This window comes from Pan troglodytes, chromosome 5, assembly GCF_028858775.2.
Source record: "Pan troglodytes isolate AG18354 chromosome 5, NHGRI_mPanTro3-v2.0_pri, whole genome shotgun sequence".
Lineage (NCBI taxonomy): Eukaryota > Metazoa > Chordata > Mammalia > Primates > Hominidae > Pan > Pan troglodytes.
Window position 1 is genome coordinate 149,806,303 of NC_072403.2, and position 12,563 is coordinate 149,818,865.

Here is a 12,563-nt window from a genome sequence, read left to right on the forward strand (position 1 = left end):
CTGCGATGTGGAGCAACTATTGCTTCCCTCTGCAATCTTGGTGCTCTAGCTATAATAAGGGCACCTAATACACGTTGGGCTTTCTTCTGGGAATTTGAACTTCTAGAGGTAATCCCAGTAATGGATAAATTTGGAGCTGCAGCTCTGATGGTGGCACCTAGAGCAAGGCTCCCGCATTGCAGGTGCTGGAGCTCCCCTGCTTCCATGCTCCCGAGGGCTGCTTGTTGAGTTCTCCTATAAGACTGCTGAGGCTGGGCGCAGTGGCTCACACCTGTAATCCCAGCACTTTGGGAGGCCAAAGTGGGTGAATCACATGAGGCCAGGAGTTCAAGACCAGCCTGGCCAACATGGCGAAACCCTGTCTCTACTAAAAATAAAAAAAATTAGCTGGATGTGCTGGTGCATGCCTGTAGTCCCTGCTACTGTGGAGGCTGAGAAAGGAGAATCACTTGAACCCGGGAGGCTGAGGTTGCAGTGAGCCAAGATCACACCACTGCACTCCAGCCTGGGTGACAGATCGAGACATCATCTCAAAAAAAAAGTCTTTTTTTAAAGACTATTGAAGAGCCCTTCCTATAAGTCCTTTTTAGCTTAAGTTAACCACTTAACCAGAGTCTATTTCTATTGCATTGCCCAAAGAACATTAAATAAAGAGAATTTCAAAGCCAATCAAGATTTAGGGCTGGAAAAAGATGTTCTTTTTCCTATCTATGATAGATGTTCTTCGCCTATTTAATTGAATTTAACATTCCTGATTACTCTTCATGGAGAAGGCACTATGACATGTTCAGTGAAACAAAGATGGATTAAATGGGACCTCTGAAGACTCTAGTAAGGGAGAGAAAAAGAAATTCACAATAAATCAAACTAGTGAGAAATAACATCAAAGTATGTGCAAAGTATTATGAGCCACACAGGAAGAAAAGAAAGAAATTAATATTTATTGGATATCTGCCAGATGTCAGGCACTCTACACATATAATCACATTATGTGTTTACTCAACACATTGAGGCACATAATATTATTCTCATTCTATAGATGAGGAAACCAAAACTCAGAAAGATTCAGCACCTCAAGTTGCCACAGTTAGTAAAGGGTAGATCTCGAACTCAAATCTGTCAGACTCCAAAGCCCCTGTCCCATCTGTTGCCTCTTGAAAAGGATAGTTTTAGCCACACCCAAGAAGTAGTTGGGCTCTTTCTCCACCTCAAATACTTAATGACACATGCACTTCTTCTATGTCTATGATAAGGGACCAAAGCATGGCGTTCTTGTCTAATGAATACAATATTTTATTGCAATCTTGCCCAACTCTGTAGCAGGCCCTGCTCTACAATAAAAATGGCAATGGCTACTCCTGCCTTTCCTGCCCCATAACGTTTTATTAGCATATGTTTTCCATGTCTATGCACCCTGTGCTGACTGGTTAGCTCCTTTGGAGCAAGGATCACATCCTGGGCAGCTGGAGCTTCTAGGCTTCAAAGGCATGGCCTGGGCTATGCTATTAATATATTTCTTTCTCTTCTATAAGTGAGGAAGTGAACTCTTTGTACCCACCTGCTAAAAATTCCCCTTATGTTTTACTGCTAAATGGACCTCACCTGGAGTGCTCAAAATAACACAGTCTGAAAAAGAAACTATGGCTGGGTGCAGTGGCTCATGCCTGTAATCCCAGCACTTTGGGAGGCCAAGGTGGGAGAATCACTTGAGCCCAGGGGTTCGAGACCAGCCTGGGCAACAAAGAAAGAAAAAAAAGAAAGAAAAGAAAGAGAGAAAGGGAGAAGAGAGAGGAAGGAAGGAAGGAAGGAAGGAAAGAAGGGAGGGAGGGAAGGAGGGAGGAAGGGAGGGGAGGGGAGGGAGAGAGAGAGAGAGAGAAAGGAAGGAAGAAAGAAAGAAAGGAAGAAAGAAAGAAGAAAGAAAGAAAGAAAGAAAGAAAAGAAAGAAAGGAGTAAGGGAGGAAAGGAGGGAGGGAGTAAGGGAGGAAAGGAGGGAGGGAGGGAAGAAAAAGAGAGAAAAAGAAAGAAACTACAACAAGAAATTAAAGAACAGGACAGAACACTAATTAGCTCCTTGGATCAGCAAACCAGTATGAAATGTCTGCTTTGTGCTAGAGAGAGAGAGAAACAAAATTTTGCACACTTGCGTTGTCCAGGGGATACGAAGACAGGTAAAGTAATAATTGTGAATTAATGAGACAAAATGTGGTTGAAAAGCAGAAAGAGCAACACAGAATGAAGCAGCAGTCTTTACATTTGAGCGTGTATGTCCCAGAGGTGGAGCGAGACTTTCTAAGGGTATGTGGGTATGGACAGTCCAGATCCTCAGCATTAGTAGTCCTCCTTCCTAGAGTTGATCTGCTTGAGAACTTGCATTTGGCAGAAGTATCATATTGTATTTCTTTTCAAAAATGAAAAATATCTCACATTGTGAAAAAAATCTGTGCAGATACCAAAATGGGAATACAATGTAAAGGAAGAAAAGAAGTGGTATGAAATTCCCAGTTGTCAAAAAGAGCTTGCCTGTATACCTTTTCTCCAAGAACAATTACGGATATCAAATGATATGGTATTTAATTTCTGAAGATATTTTAGAAAGTGATGTAATGTTTTACTAAAAGTCTATTGTACCTGTAATTCTAGTGCTTTGGGAGGTCAAGGTGGGAGGATCACTTGAAGCCAGGAGTTTGAGACCAACCTGGGCAACATTGTGAGGCCCTGACTATACAAAAAAAAAAAAAATTAAAAATTAGCCAAGTGTGATGGTGCACACCTGTAGTCCTAGATACTTGGGAAGCTAAGGCAGAAGAATTGCTTGAGCCCAGGAAGTCAAGACCACAGTGAGCTATGATCATACCACTGCACTCCAACGTGAGTGACAGAATGAGACCATTTTTCCAAAAATTAAAAATAAATAGAAAGTCTATTGTTTACATCAGAAATGATATCCTTTGTGACTATTTAAGCTATAATAAAAAATGTTTTTAAATATCTGAATATAATTAAAAATGCATGACACATCACATGGTCTTAAAAATGCTTTCAGTGGGTTGGGAGCCGTGGCTCATACCTGTAATACCAGCATTTTTGGAGGCCAAGGCAGGCGGATCATCTGAGGTCAGGAGTTGGAGACCAGCCCGGCCAACATGGTGAAATCCCGTCTCTACTAAACATACAAAAATTAGCCGGGCGTGGTGGTGCACGCCTGTAATCCCAGCTACTCGGGAGGCTGAGGCATGAGAATTGCTTGAACCTGGGAGGTGGAGGTTGCAATGAGCCGAGATTGCACCACTGCACTCCAGCCTGGGTGACAGAGCAAGACTCAGTCTCAAAAAAAGTGCTTTTAGTGGCTGTAAAGTTTGTTTGAAGATCAGTGCTGAAAGATGATGGTTGCGTACATTAAGCACCAGGATTGGACGAGGGAATGGGAAGGAGAAGGCAGAGGGTGGACTGGAGATGGTGGTGACAGAACAGTCTTGAAGGACTGGGGACGGCCACTGTGGTGGAGAGGAGAACTTTCCTAAGGGGAACCAGCATGTACCCAGGGGCAGCAGAGAGGCTGATGTGTTTGGAGAGCATTGTCATACAGCTTAAACACAGGGAAATGATGAACAATAAGCCAAGGAAGGATGATAGAGACTCATATGGGGGGAAAAAAAACAGCTTACCCTGGCAATGACATTTTATTAACCTCCTTTGTAGTGATTCTGGGCTCAATGTGGTGGCTCACTATGAACTTGAGTCAAACAAATCTGGGATTGAAACTCAGCTGCCCTTCTATTAACTGTGAGAAGTTGGACAGATTCTCTCTCTAAGCCTTGACTTCACCATCTATAAAAAGAAGAAAATGAAGAGTACTTCCTCAGAGAGCTGTTTTAAAATTTAAATAAGATAGTCCATGCAAAGGGCCTAGCATATACTAGATACAAATAATTTTGTTATCATTTCTAGTACTTAAACCTGATCCTATCATCCCCCTGATTAAAATTCTTAGTGTTCTCTTTTGCCCTGAATATAAGAATCCAAATTTGCTAAGGTTATCTGAAGCCCTCCTCAGCTATGTTTTAGGGGCACCATCCACAATTTTGTTCTCCAAAATTAAAATGAAAGAATTAATAAAGGATTATCACCATGAGCAAGTCAACTGCCATGGAGAATGTTACACTAAAAGGCCCCCTCTAAGTTCAGCAGAAGCCAAGAAAATCATCCCTGCACCCAACTGGCCCCCACCATCACTCTGCCATCCCAGCCCCACCATCACTCTGATGCCCCACCCCCAGCCTGTCCCACCATCACTCTGCTGTCCTAGCCCCAGTCTGTCCCCATCATCACTGATGCTCCAGTCCCAGCCTGTCCCCACCATCACTCTGCTGTCCCAGCCTGTCCCCATCATCACTGATGCTCCAGCCCCAGCCTGTCCCATCATTAATCTGCTGTCCCAGCCCCAGCCTGTCCCCACGATCACTCTGCTGTCCCAGCCTGTCCCCACCATCACTCTGATGATCCAGTCTCAGCTTGTCCCCCACCATCACTTTGACCTCCCAGCCTCATCCTGTCCCCACCACACTCTGATGTCCCAGTCCAATATCCCTGCGGTGCAGCTTGTGCCTTATATTGCCAGACACTTGACGACTTGTTTTAAAATGATGCAGAAGAGAATCAACACTCTCCAGTTCTGTAATGACAATTGTTTTTGAGTCAAAGTCAGTGCAGTAAATGAAATACAGACAGGGAAGTTAACACATGATTGTGAAATATGTGGTTGGAATTGCTCGGTCAAAATATAATTTGGTTTTTTTTATTGCTTTCTTTTCTATGGTATTTTACAATACTATTTAAGGGAGAAGTTTTTGGTGGGGATGGGAGACTGGAGGCACAGCCATTGCCGTTAGCTTCATCCTATTTCTCAATGCTGCCTCCTGATCTCCCCTCTCTCGTGGAAGGGGGCTGACTGCTTCCCTCAAAGGTGGCCAGAAGGCCTGGAACCTAGTGTTTGCAATGGCCTGACTCTGAGTGCAGCTTTCTGTGTGTGTGCTCAGACACAGGTGTTTGTGTCTCTGTGTGAGTGTAGGGAGAGGGGGAAGGAGGGAGATGCGCAGAACTCATCATCCCTCCTGCAGCAAACTGAATTCTCTCACTCATGACACCCAGACGATGACAAGCAAGTGGAGCAGGAAAGAACACGTTTCAAATATGTCGCAGGAGTTTGATCTAAAGGAATCAATAACTGATTAAATAACAGATAAAGGAAAAGGATATCCAGGAAAATGCCCATATTTCTAGCTTTGGCAACTAAATAGATTGCTATGGCATTCACTGTGACAGGAGTTATGAGTTCAGTTCTTTAACTTTTATACTTGAAGGCCCTATGAGATAGTTAAATGAAGATGTTTAGTAGGCAGCTAGATATATGATCAGGAGGGGAGCAGGAGAAAGATCAGAGCTGGAGGGATAGATAAAGCTGTCCTTAAAGCTATGGCCATAGATAAGCTTGCCCAGGTAGAGTAGATAGTGTTGAGAAAAGAACAAAAAAAGACCCTTAGGAAATTGCATCATTTAGAGATAAGAAACCACAAAAGAACCGACAGAGGGTTAGAATGAAAACCAGAGACACTATTGTCTGAGTAACTAATGGAAGAATTTTTTTTAAGAAAAAAGAGGACATAGTTAACTGAGTCAAATGTAAAAGAGGTCATAAATAGGATCTGTTCATTCAGCCAGTTATGCTTTCATTCACTGAACAGACATAGATTGTCTACTATGTGCCAGAGACTGTTCTAGATGCTGGGGACAGAGGTAAATATAAAAGAATCTTGTTCTCGGTGAATTTAGTTTGAGTGAGACAGAAAATAGGCAATTACAATAGAAAATGTAATAAGTAAATTGAGGGTGTTATGAGCTGACATGGGAGTGTGACCAGGCCTTAGGGACAGCAGTTTTGGGGGGTTGAAGAGGGCAGATACAAACTTGTGCAAATGTTGCATTCAAGGAACTTTGCTTTGAGCAAATAAAAGACCTAGGATGATAAATACAGACAGACAGGGAGGTGGGGAGAGGTGTTATTTTTAAAGACAGAAACAACTTGGATTTATCCAGAAAAGGATGGGAGTAAAGATCAGAGATAAACAGGGATTCACTGGGCTGGGTGCAGTGGCTCATGCCTGTAATCCCAGCACTTTGGGAGGCCGAGGTGGGTGTATCGCCTGAGGTCAGGAGTTTGAGACCAGCCTGGCCAACATGGTGAAACCCCGTCTCTACTAAAAATACAAAAAATTAGCTGGGCATGGTGGTGGGGGCCTGTAATCCCATCTCAAAAAAAAGTTGTGGGGGGATTCACTGATCTTCAGGCTCCCCAGGAGGAGCAAAGAAAGAGAAAAGGGAATAGTGGAGTAGGGGGTAGAAGGTGGAATTTAAAGGACAGTTGGACAAATTAGCCTTGGAGATAAGGAAAGATTGTCTGTCATAGAGATAACCATCAAGAAGAAGATGAGGGATGGAGGGATAGGTGGATGGATGAATGGCTAGATGGTGGATAAATTGATGGAGGGATAGATGGAGAGATGAATGGATGGAAGGATGGATGGAAGGAAGGATAGATGGAGGGATGGAAAATGAAGGAATGGATTGAGGGATGAACAGATAAATGGACAGATAGATGGATGGATGCATGGATAGATAGATAGAAATGCAGATAATCTTTGGAACCAGAATGATAGGAACTGTACAAGAAAGTATCATTAGCAAATTGAATTATTAGTCTCATCTTTCCCTCCACTCATACAACAAAAGAAGAAAAAACAGTGAGTAAAAGTATTCACTTGAATGAGCAACCTCAAAGGCCTTTCAAAGAATCTGGTAGACTTTGCTGGAAACAATTTAATCAGCAGCCTGAGACATGGGAACGGGGTGTGTGGGGCTCTGCTGGGAAGTGCTTGACAGCATGTGCCGCAGTCCTCCAGGGGAGGGGGCATTCTCATATCAGCAGCCATGAGGCACAGTGATCTGTGAAAAGTCACCCGGGCTTGAGGAAGCAATACATCCATTTCCTCCCCACAGGCTTCCTCTGTAACCTAGCACTCAGCCCTCTGCCCCAGCTGCTTCGTCGAAACTTATCCCTTGAAGGTCACTGATGACATATTTATTGCTAATTCAAAGGGCCTTTTCTTCCACCTTGTTCTCATCATCTCCCATAACCTCTTCTTTACCAAAGTCATTTCAGGGACACCGCTGACCTCTTTTTGAAACTCTCTCTCTTCCCCGAGCTTCCACGACACTGCATTACTGTGATTTTCCTCCTACTCACGAGTAAAGGGTAATTCCTAGAGGATGGAAAAATAAAATTGGTAGTACAGTTGATCCTTGAGCAACTTGGGGGTTAGAGGCACTAACCCACCACATAGTTGAAAATTGGAGTAAAACTTTTGGCTCCCCCAAAACTTAATTATTAATAGCCTACTATAGACTGGAAACCTTACCAATAACATTCATAGTTGATTAACACATATTTTGTGTACTGTATGTGTTCTGTACTGCATTCTTACCATAAAGTAAGCTACAGAAAAGAAAATGTTATTAAGAAAATCATACAGAAGGGATAATATATCCACTATTCATTAAGTGGAAGTGGGTCATCATAAAGGTCTTCATTCTCATCTTCTTCACATTGAGGAGGCTGGGGGGTGGGGGAGGAAAAGGAGGTGTTGGTCTTGCTGTCTCAGGGGTGGCAGAAGTGGAAGAAAATCTGCATATAAGTGGATTCACACAGTCCAACTCGTGTTGTTCAAAGGTCAACTATATAACCCAGTGAAGGATAAATTTGTTATTACACAGGTCTTACAATGGCCATAAGGTCCAGAAAAATCTGACCATCTCTCTTACTAATCTCCACTCACCCACTGACTCCACTCCAGCCATATTGCCTTTCTTGCTGTCCTGGAGATGCACCAGGTATACTCTTGCCTTTGCTAATTCTTCTGACTGGTGCACTCTTAGCCTTGATATTCTCATAGCTGACTCTTTCCCTTCTGTAAAGTGTGTTTACTATTATTCACTACTTGAGAATATTGAATTCTGCTCTAAAAGATGAGAAAAACAATGGGGTGAATGAAATTTCTAAGATTTGTTAAATATAGTATGTACCTTATAAGACATGTTAAAGAGAGATATAATGAATGAGATATAGGATTTGTAAACCACGAAATAATCAAGAGTGCTATCTCTATAAAGAAAGGGATAGAAGAACCAATGGTAAGGTATGGATCATACCACCTCCAGGCTGACAGCTGTGTCACCCCAAACTGCTTGCCCATGGATGATATGTATTGTGGTCCTTCCTCTGACTCCACATGTGTTCCGCCCAACAGAATCAGAAAAAGCTCCCAGCTGCTCAACAGGCTAATAATATGAGCCACAGCTATTGACCAGGAGTGCTTGGTGCTGAGTCTCTCTAATAAAGCAAGTGTGCATTGGCCATAGGCACCTCTGTCTGCTGAGCTCCAAGTCTGGTCCTTATATCCTCACCATCGGGGGGAAGGCTAGGGGAGAGAAGGGAACACAGGAGGGGGACAAAAAGAAATAGGAAGAGTACATTAACAATGTGTAAGCCAGCATTCATATACTGTGGGTTCTGCCTGCTTCTACCTCATTGCAAGTATTTCATATGTTAACTTACAGCATTTCTTTCCTCTTGCTTCTCATCATGTGTTTTAGGTTGATTTGATAATCTGCATGATTTGAACATCCTAATTTGGTCTGTGAGCCTCTGTTCCATGACAGAACAGCTTGCCTGGTACTTGGAGATTCCCATCGTGTTGAGGTAATTTCCCACGACAACCTCCTTCAAGTCTTTGCCTAAATGTCATCTTCTCAATGAGGCTGATGCTGAATGCCCTGCTTAAAAATGGCAGTTTTCCACTGCCAGCCCTCTTAGCCCACTGTGTTATTTTTCCTTTTTCAAATTATTTTCCAACATATATAATTTACTTGTGTATTACAGTCATTGCTTATTGTCTGCTGATGTTGATGTTGGAGCTGATGTTGATTTTCCCACCTTTGTAAACTGTGAACACCTCAGCACCATACTATTATTTCCTTCACTCAGGCCTGGTGTGTGACAACACCACAACAAATATTTCTGAGCACCCACAGTGTTCCAGGCACTGTTCTGGGAATGTGGGCTATCACCGAATAAAACTCCCAGAGCTTATCCTGAGATAAACTCTTCAGGTTTGTCTGTTTTATTCGATGATAGCCTACATTTCTTGAACAGTGCCTGGAACACAGTAGGCGCTCAAAAATATTTGTTGTGGTGGTGTCATACACCAGCCCTGAGTGAAGGAAATGACATAGTGATGAGGTGCTCACAGTTTATGAAGATGGGAAAATCAACATCAACTCCAACGCCAAGCAACAACAGTGATGAAAAGTTTACACTGCCTAGCCCCAGGAAAGGTGGAACAAACCATGGGTAATTTCAGTACAAAAGAAAGGAATAAAAGGAAACCCTAATAACAATCTTTGGACATATGGTAAAAATGTTTAATGTTTCTTGTCTCTCATTTCTAGCAGACTTATAAAAAATAGATTTTTAATTGGTGTTATCAGATTAATTTCTAATAAACATTCTTTTCTAAACTGAAGATTGCAAATTCCACTGCTTATAGGGGCTAAGCAAATAATTAAGAGAAGAAAGAAGAGGGTAAAAGAATAGGGCATGATGTGGATACTGGTGAACTGGAAAATCCAGACCCCGTTCATGACAATAGCTCCTCCTTGGCTTCAGCCAAGAGTCGAGACTCAGGAATGTAGGCCTGATGTTGCCACATCTTTTTGTTCAAGAATGTTCAGAAATCCAAATTCTTCCCCCCACAAACTTTCCAATTTTTAAAACTTGAGCCAAACAAAATACATTATTTTGGCCTTCCAGTTGATGACCCCTGGGTTGTATTCAAGGCCCCTGCCCTCTGTTGTCAGCTTCCTTTTTTAGCCTGCATCACTCTCCTTTCTCAACACAGGTCTTCCTCTCCTTGTAGCCATCTTTATCTGATTAGTCAGTTCAGGCTTCTATAACAAATGATTGCAGACTGGTGGCTTCAAAACAAACATTTATTTATTGCAGTTCTAGAGGGTGGGAAGTCCAAGATCAATATGCTAGAGGATCTGTTGTCAGGTGAGGGCTTGCATCCTGGTTTGCAGATGGCGGTCTTCTCATTGTATCCTCACATGGCAAAGAGTTGGAGCAGGGGGTGGAGGATGGTGCTAGCTCTTCTTATAAGAACACTAATCCCATAATGAAGGCTCCAACCTCCTGACATAATTACTTCACAAATGCTCCCTCCCCCAATACCATTACATTAGGGCTACAGTTTCAAATATAAATTTTGGGGGGGACAAACATGCAGTTCATAATACAACCCTATTCTGGCAGCACCCTTGTGCAGCCAGTGTTCCATTGAAGATTGCCGCTTTATGCAACAGAACCCATCTCATCCCATCTCTCCAATCCTCGGTTCTTTAAATACACACAGATCAAGACCCATCATATTCTCATAATTTCTCAGACCACCCTTATCTACAGCAATGCATCTTACAATTTTTATGGCTTTTGGATTAAATCATCTATTGCCTTATGACATTGGACAACTTTCCTATGTACGTGTATTGTTTCCCCAACTAGATTGTAAGATTTTCAAGGGTTAGTGGCCAGTACTAGAGCACATACAGTTGTTGGTGTTAGAAAGATTGGGTTTTAATCTGGCTTTTGCTATCTATTAATGTAACATTGAGTTAGTGATTAAACTTCTCTCAGCCTCAGTTTTTTTCTCTATAAAATGCAAATAATATTTCTCCATAGAGATGTTGCAAACTTTAAATGAAATGAATAGAACATGGACATCTTGATGAATAGGAAAAGTGCCTGGCAATTAACAATGTAATTGTTTTTATTTCTGTAAAAATTCTTACTGCTTTTCATCCCCTGTGATGCTTTGTATAAGCTTTTGCCCAACAGAATATTTATAGTAAGCATATGTTGTTTTCTGATTCATATAAGAGAATGTTGTCTTTGCTACAATAAGGGCATTTTATGCCTGGATTTAATGTTTGGAAATCTCCAACATAGATTTGAAGAGCACACATATCTCTGATGATTTAATAACAATTTTGCCCATAAACAGGACAGTAAGAGAGAAAACTTTCAGAATTTCCTTCATTCTTGTAATTAGAGTTTATCTAAAACACTGGTTCTCAAATGGAGGAAGAGGGGAGTTTGCTCCCCAGAGGACATTCAGCAATGTCTGGACACATTTTTGGATGTCACAAAACTGAAGGACGTTACTAGCACTGAGCGGATAGAGAGAGGCCAGGGATTCTGCTAAATATCCTACCATAAGAAGAACAGCTCCCTGCCCCCTAAAAAAAGAATTATTTGGCCCAAGATGTCATTATCGCCAAGGCTGAAAAACCGATCACCATTCCTAAGATCTCTCCCATCCCAGAACTCCCTGCTAAGTCAAATTAATTAGACTGAGGAGAGAGCAAGTTGGTGATGGACCTGAAGAATAGCCCACGTAAGTGGTGGCTGGTCAGTGCAGAGTCAAGCAGCCAGCTCTGGAAGATCTCTTCCCGGCTTGCAGACTTCTGGAAGCACTGAACTGGAGGCAGCCTTCTCGTTTCCATCACAGGAAGCCATTGCTGTCAATGTGTGTCTGAATACCGTTTATTCCCTTCTTGAGTAATTTCACTTATTTCCCTACACAATGTAAACATGGAAACCAACATTAATGACCTCTTTGAAGGATATTGAAAAAAATCAGTTTTGAATGCAAGCTGGGAATTATGCTAATGTAAGACTTACTTAAAGGGACTAGAAAACTTTGTAAATGTAAATTCATTCTCATAGTTTCCCAAAGAGACAACTGCTTTCATAAGAAGGTCAAATGTCTGTCTTGCACTCACACATCGAGGCTGTGAATAAATGTGGTTATAGCACTGGTTTCCTCCCTCGGAAACTTCCTACATCAGCAGCTTGGTTCTTTTCTTTAGTTAAATATGATCTAGTTGGAGGTGAAGTGTTTTTCTTTTTTCTTTTACTTTCTTTTTAAATTGCTTTCCCTCCCTCAATTTCTCCAGCCCATTTTTTCATCTTTTACTTCATTGCTTTCTCTCATACTTTATTCCTTCCTTTCTTTACAGTTGTAGGAACAAGAAGAAAAATTCTCAGTTATGTTTGCTTTCCAGGCCTCTATTCATTAATACCTGGGCTTCGAAAGAGGTTTTTTTTCTCTTCTCTTTTATAACATCATGCTGCCATCCTGTGGCAAATTTAAATATTCAGCTAGTCAAAGAAATGCAGCATTCGAAAATCACTTAAATACCTGAAAATACACAACCATGCAGTTGGAGCCTCAGTCGACCAAGATTGGATGCCATCTAACATTGTGATTTAAATCCCAAGACCCAAAGCTATATTTCTCTTTTCCCTGAAGGCTGTGATTTCTCCCAGGAAGGAGGCATACTTTATTTCCAAACTGAGTATAGAAAAATCCAAGTATAGAACAAATTTGGTA

At 41.8% G+C, this 12,563-nt stretch overlaps 1 long non-coding RNA gene across 1 annotated transcript in view; it reads left to right on the plus strand.

The window, feature by feature from the left end:
- The first annotated feature begins 5,699 nt into the window (after positions 1–5,699).
- LOC134810379 (uncharacterized) overlaps positions 5,700–12,563 on the plus strand; it is a 32,123-nt gene continuing 25,259 nt past the window's right edge. Inside the window, exons 1-2 of the long non-coding RNA XR_010158213.1 lie at positions 5,700–5,793; positions 8,707–8,812. This is a non-coding gene — a long non-coding RNA (uncharacterized LOC134810379). The remainder of the gene's footprint in view (positions 5,794–8,706; positions 8,813–12,563) is intronic.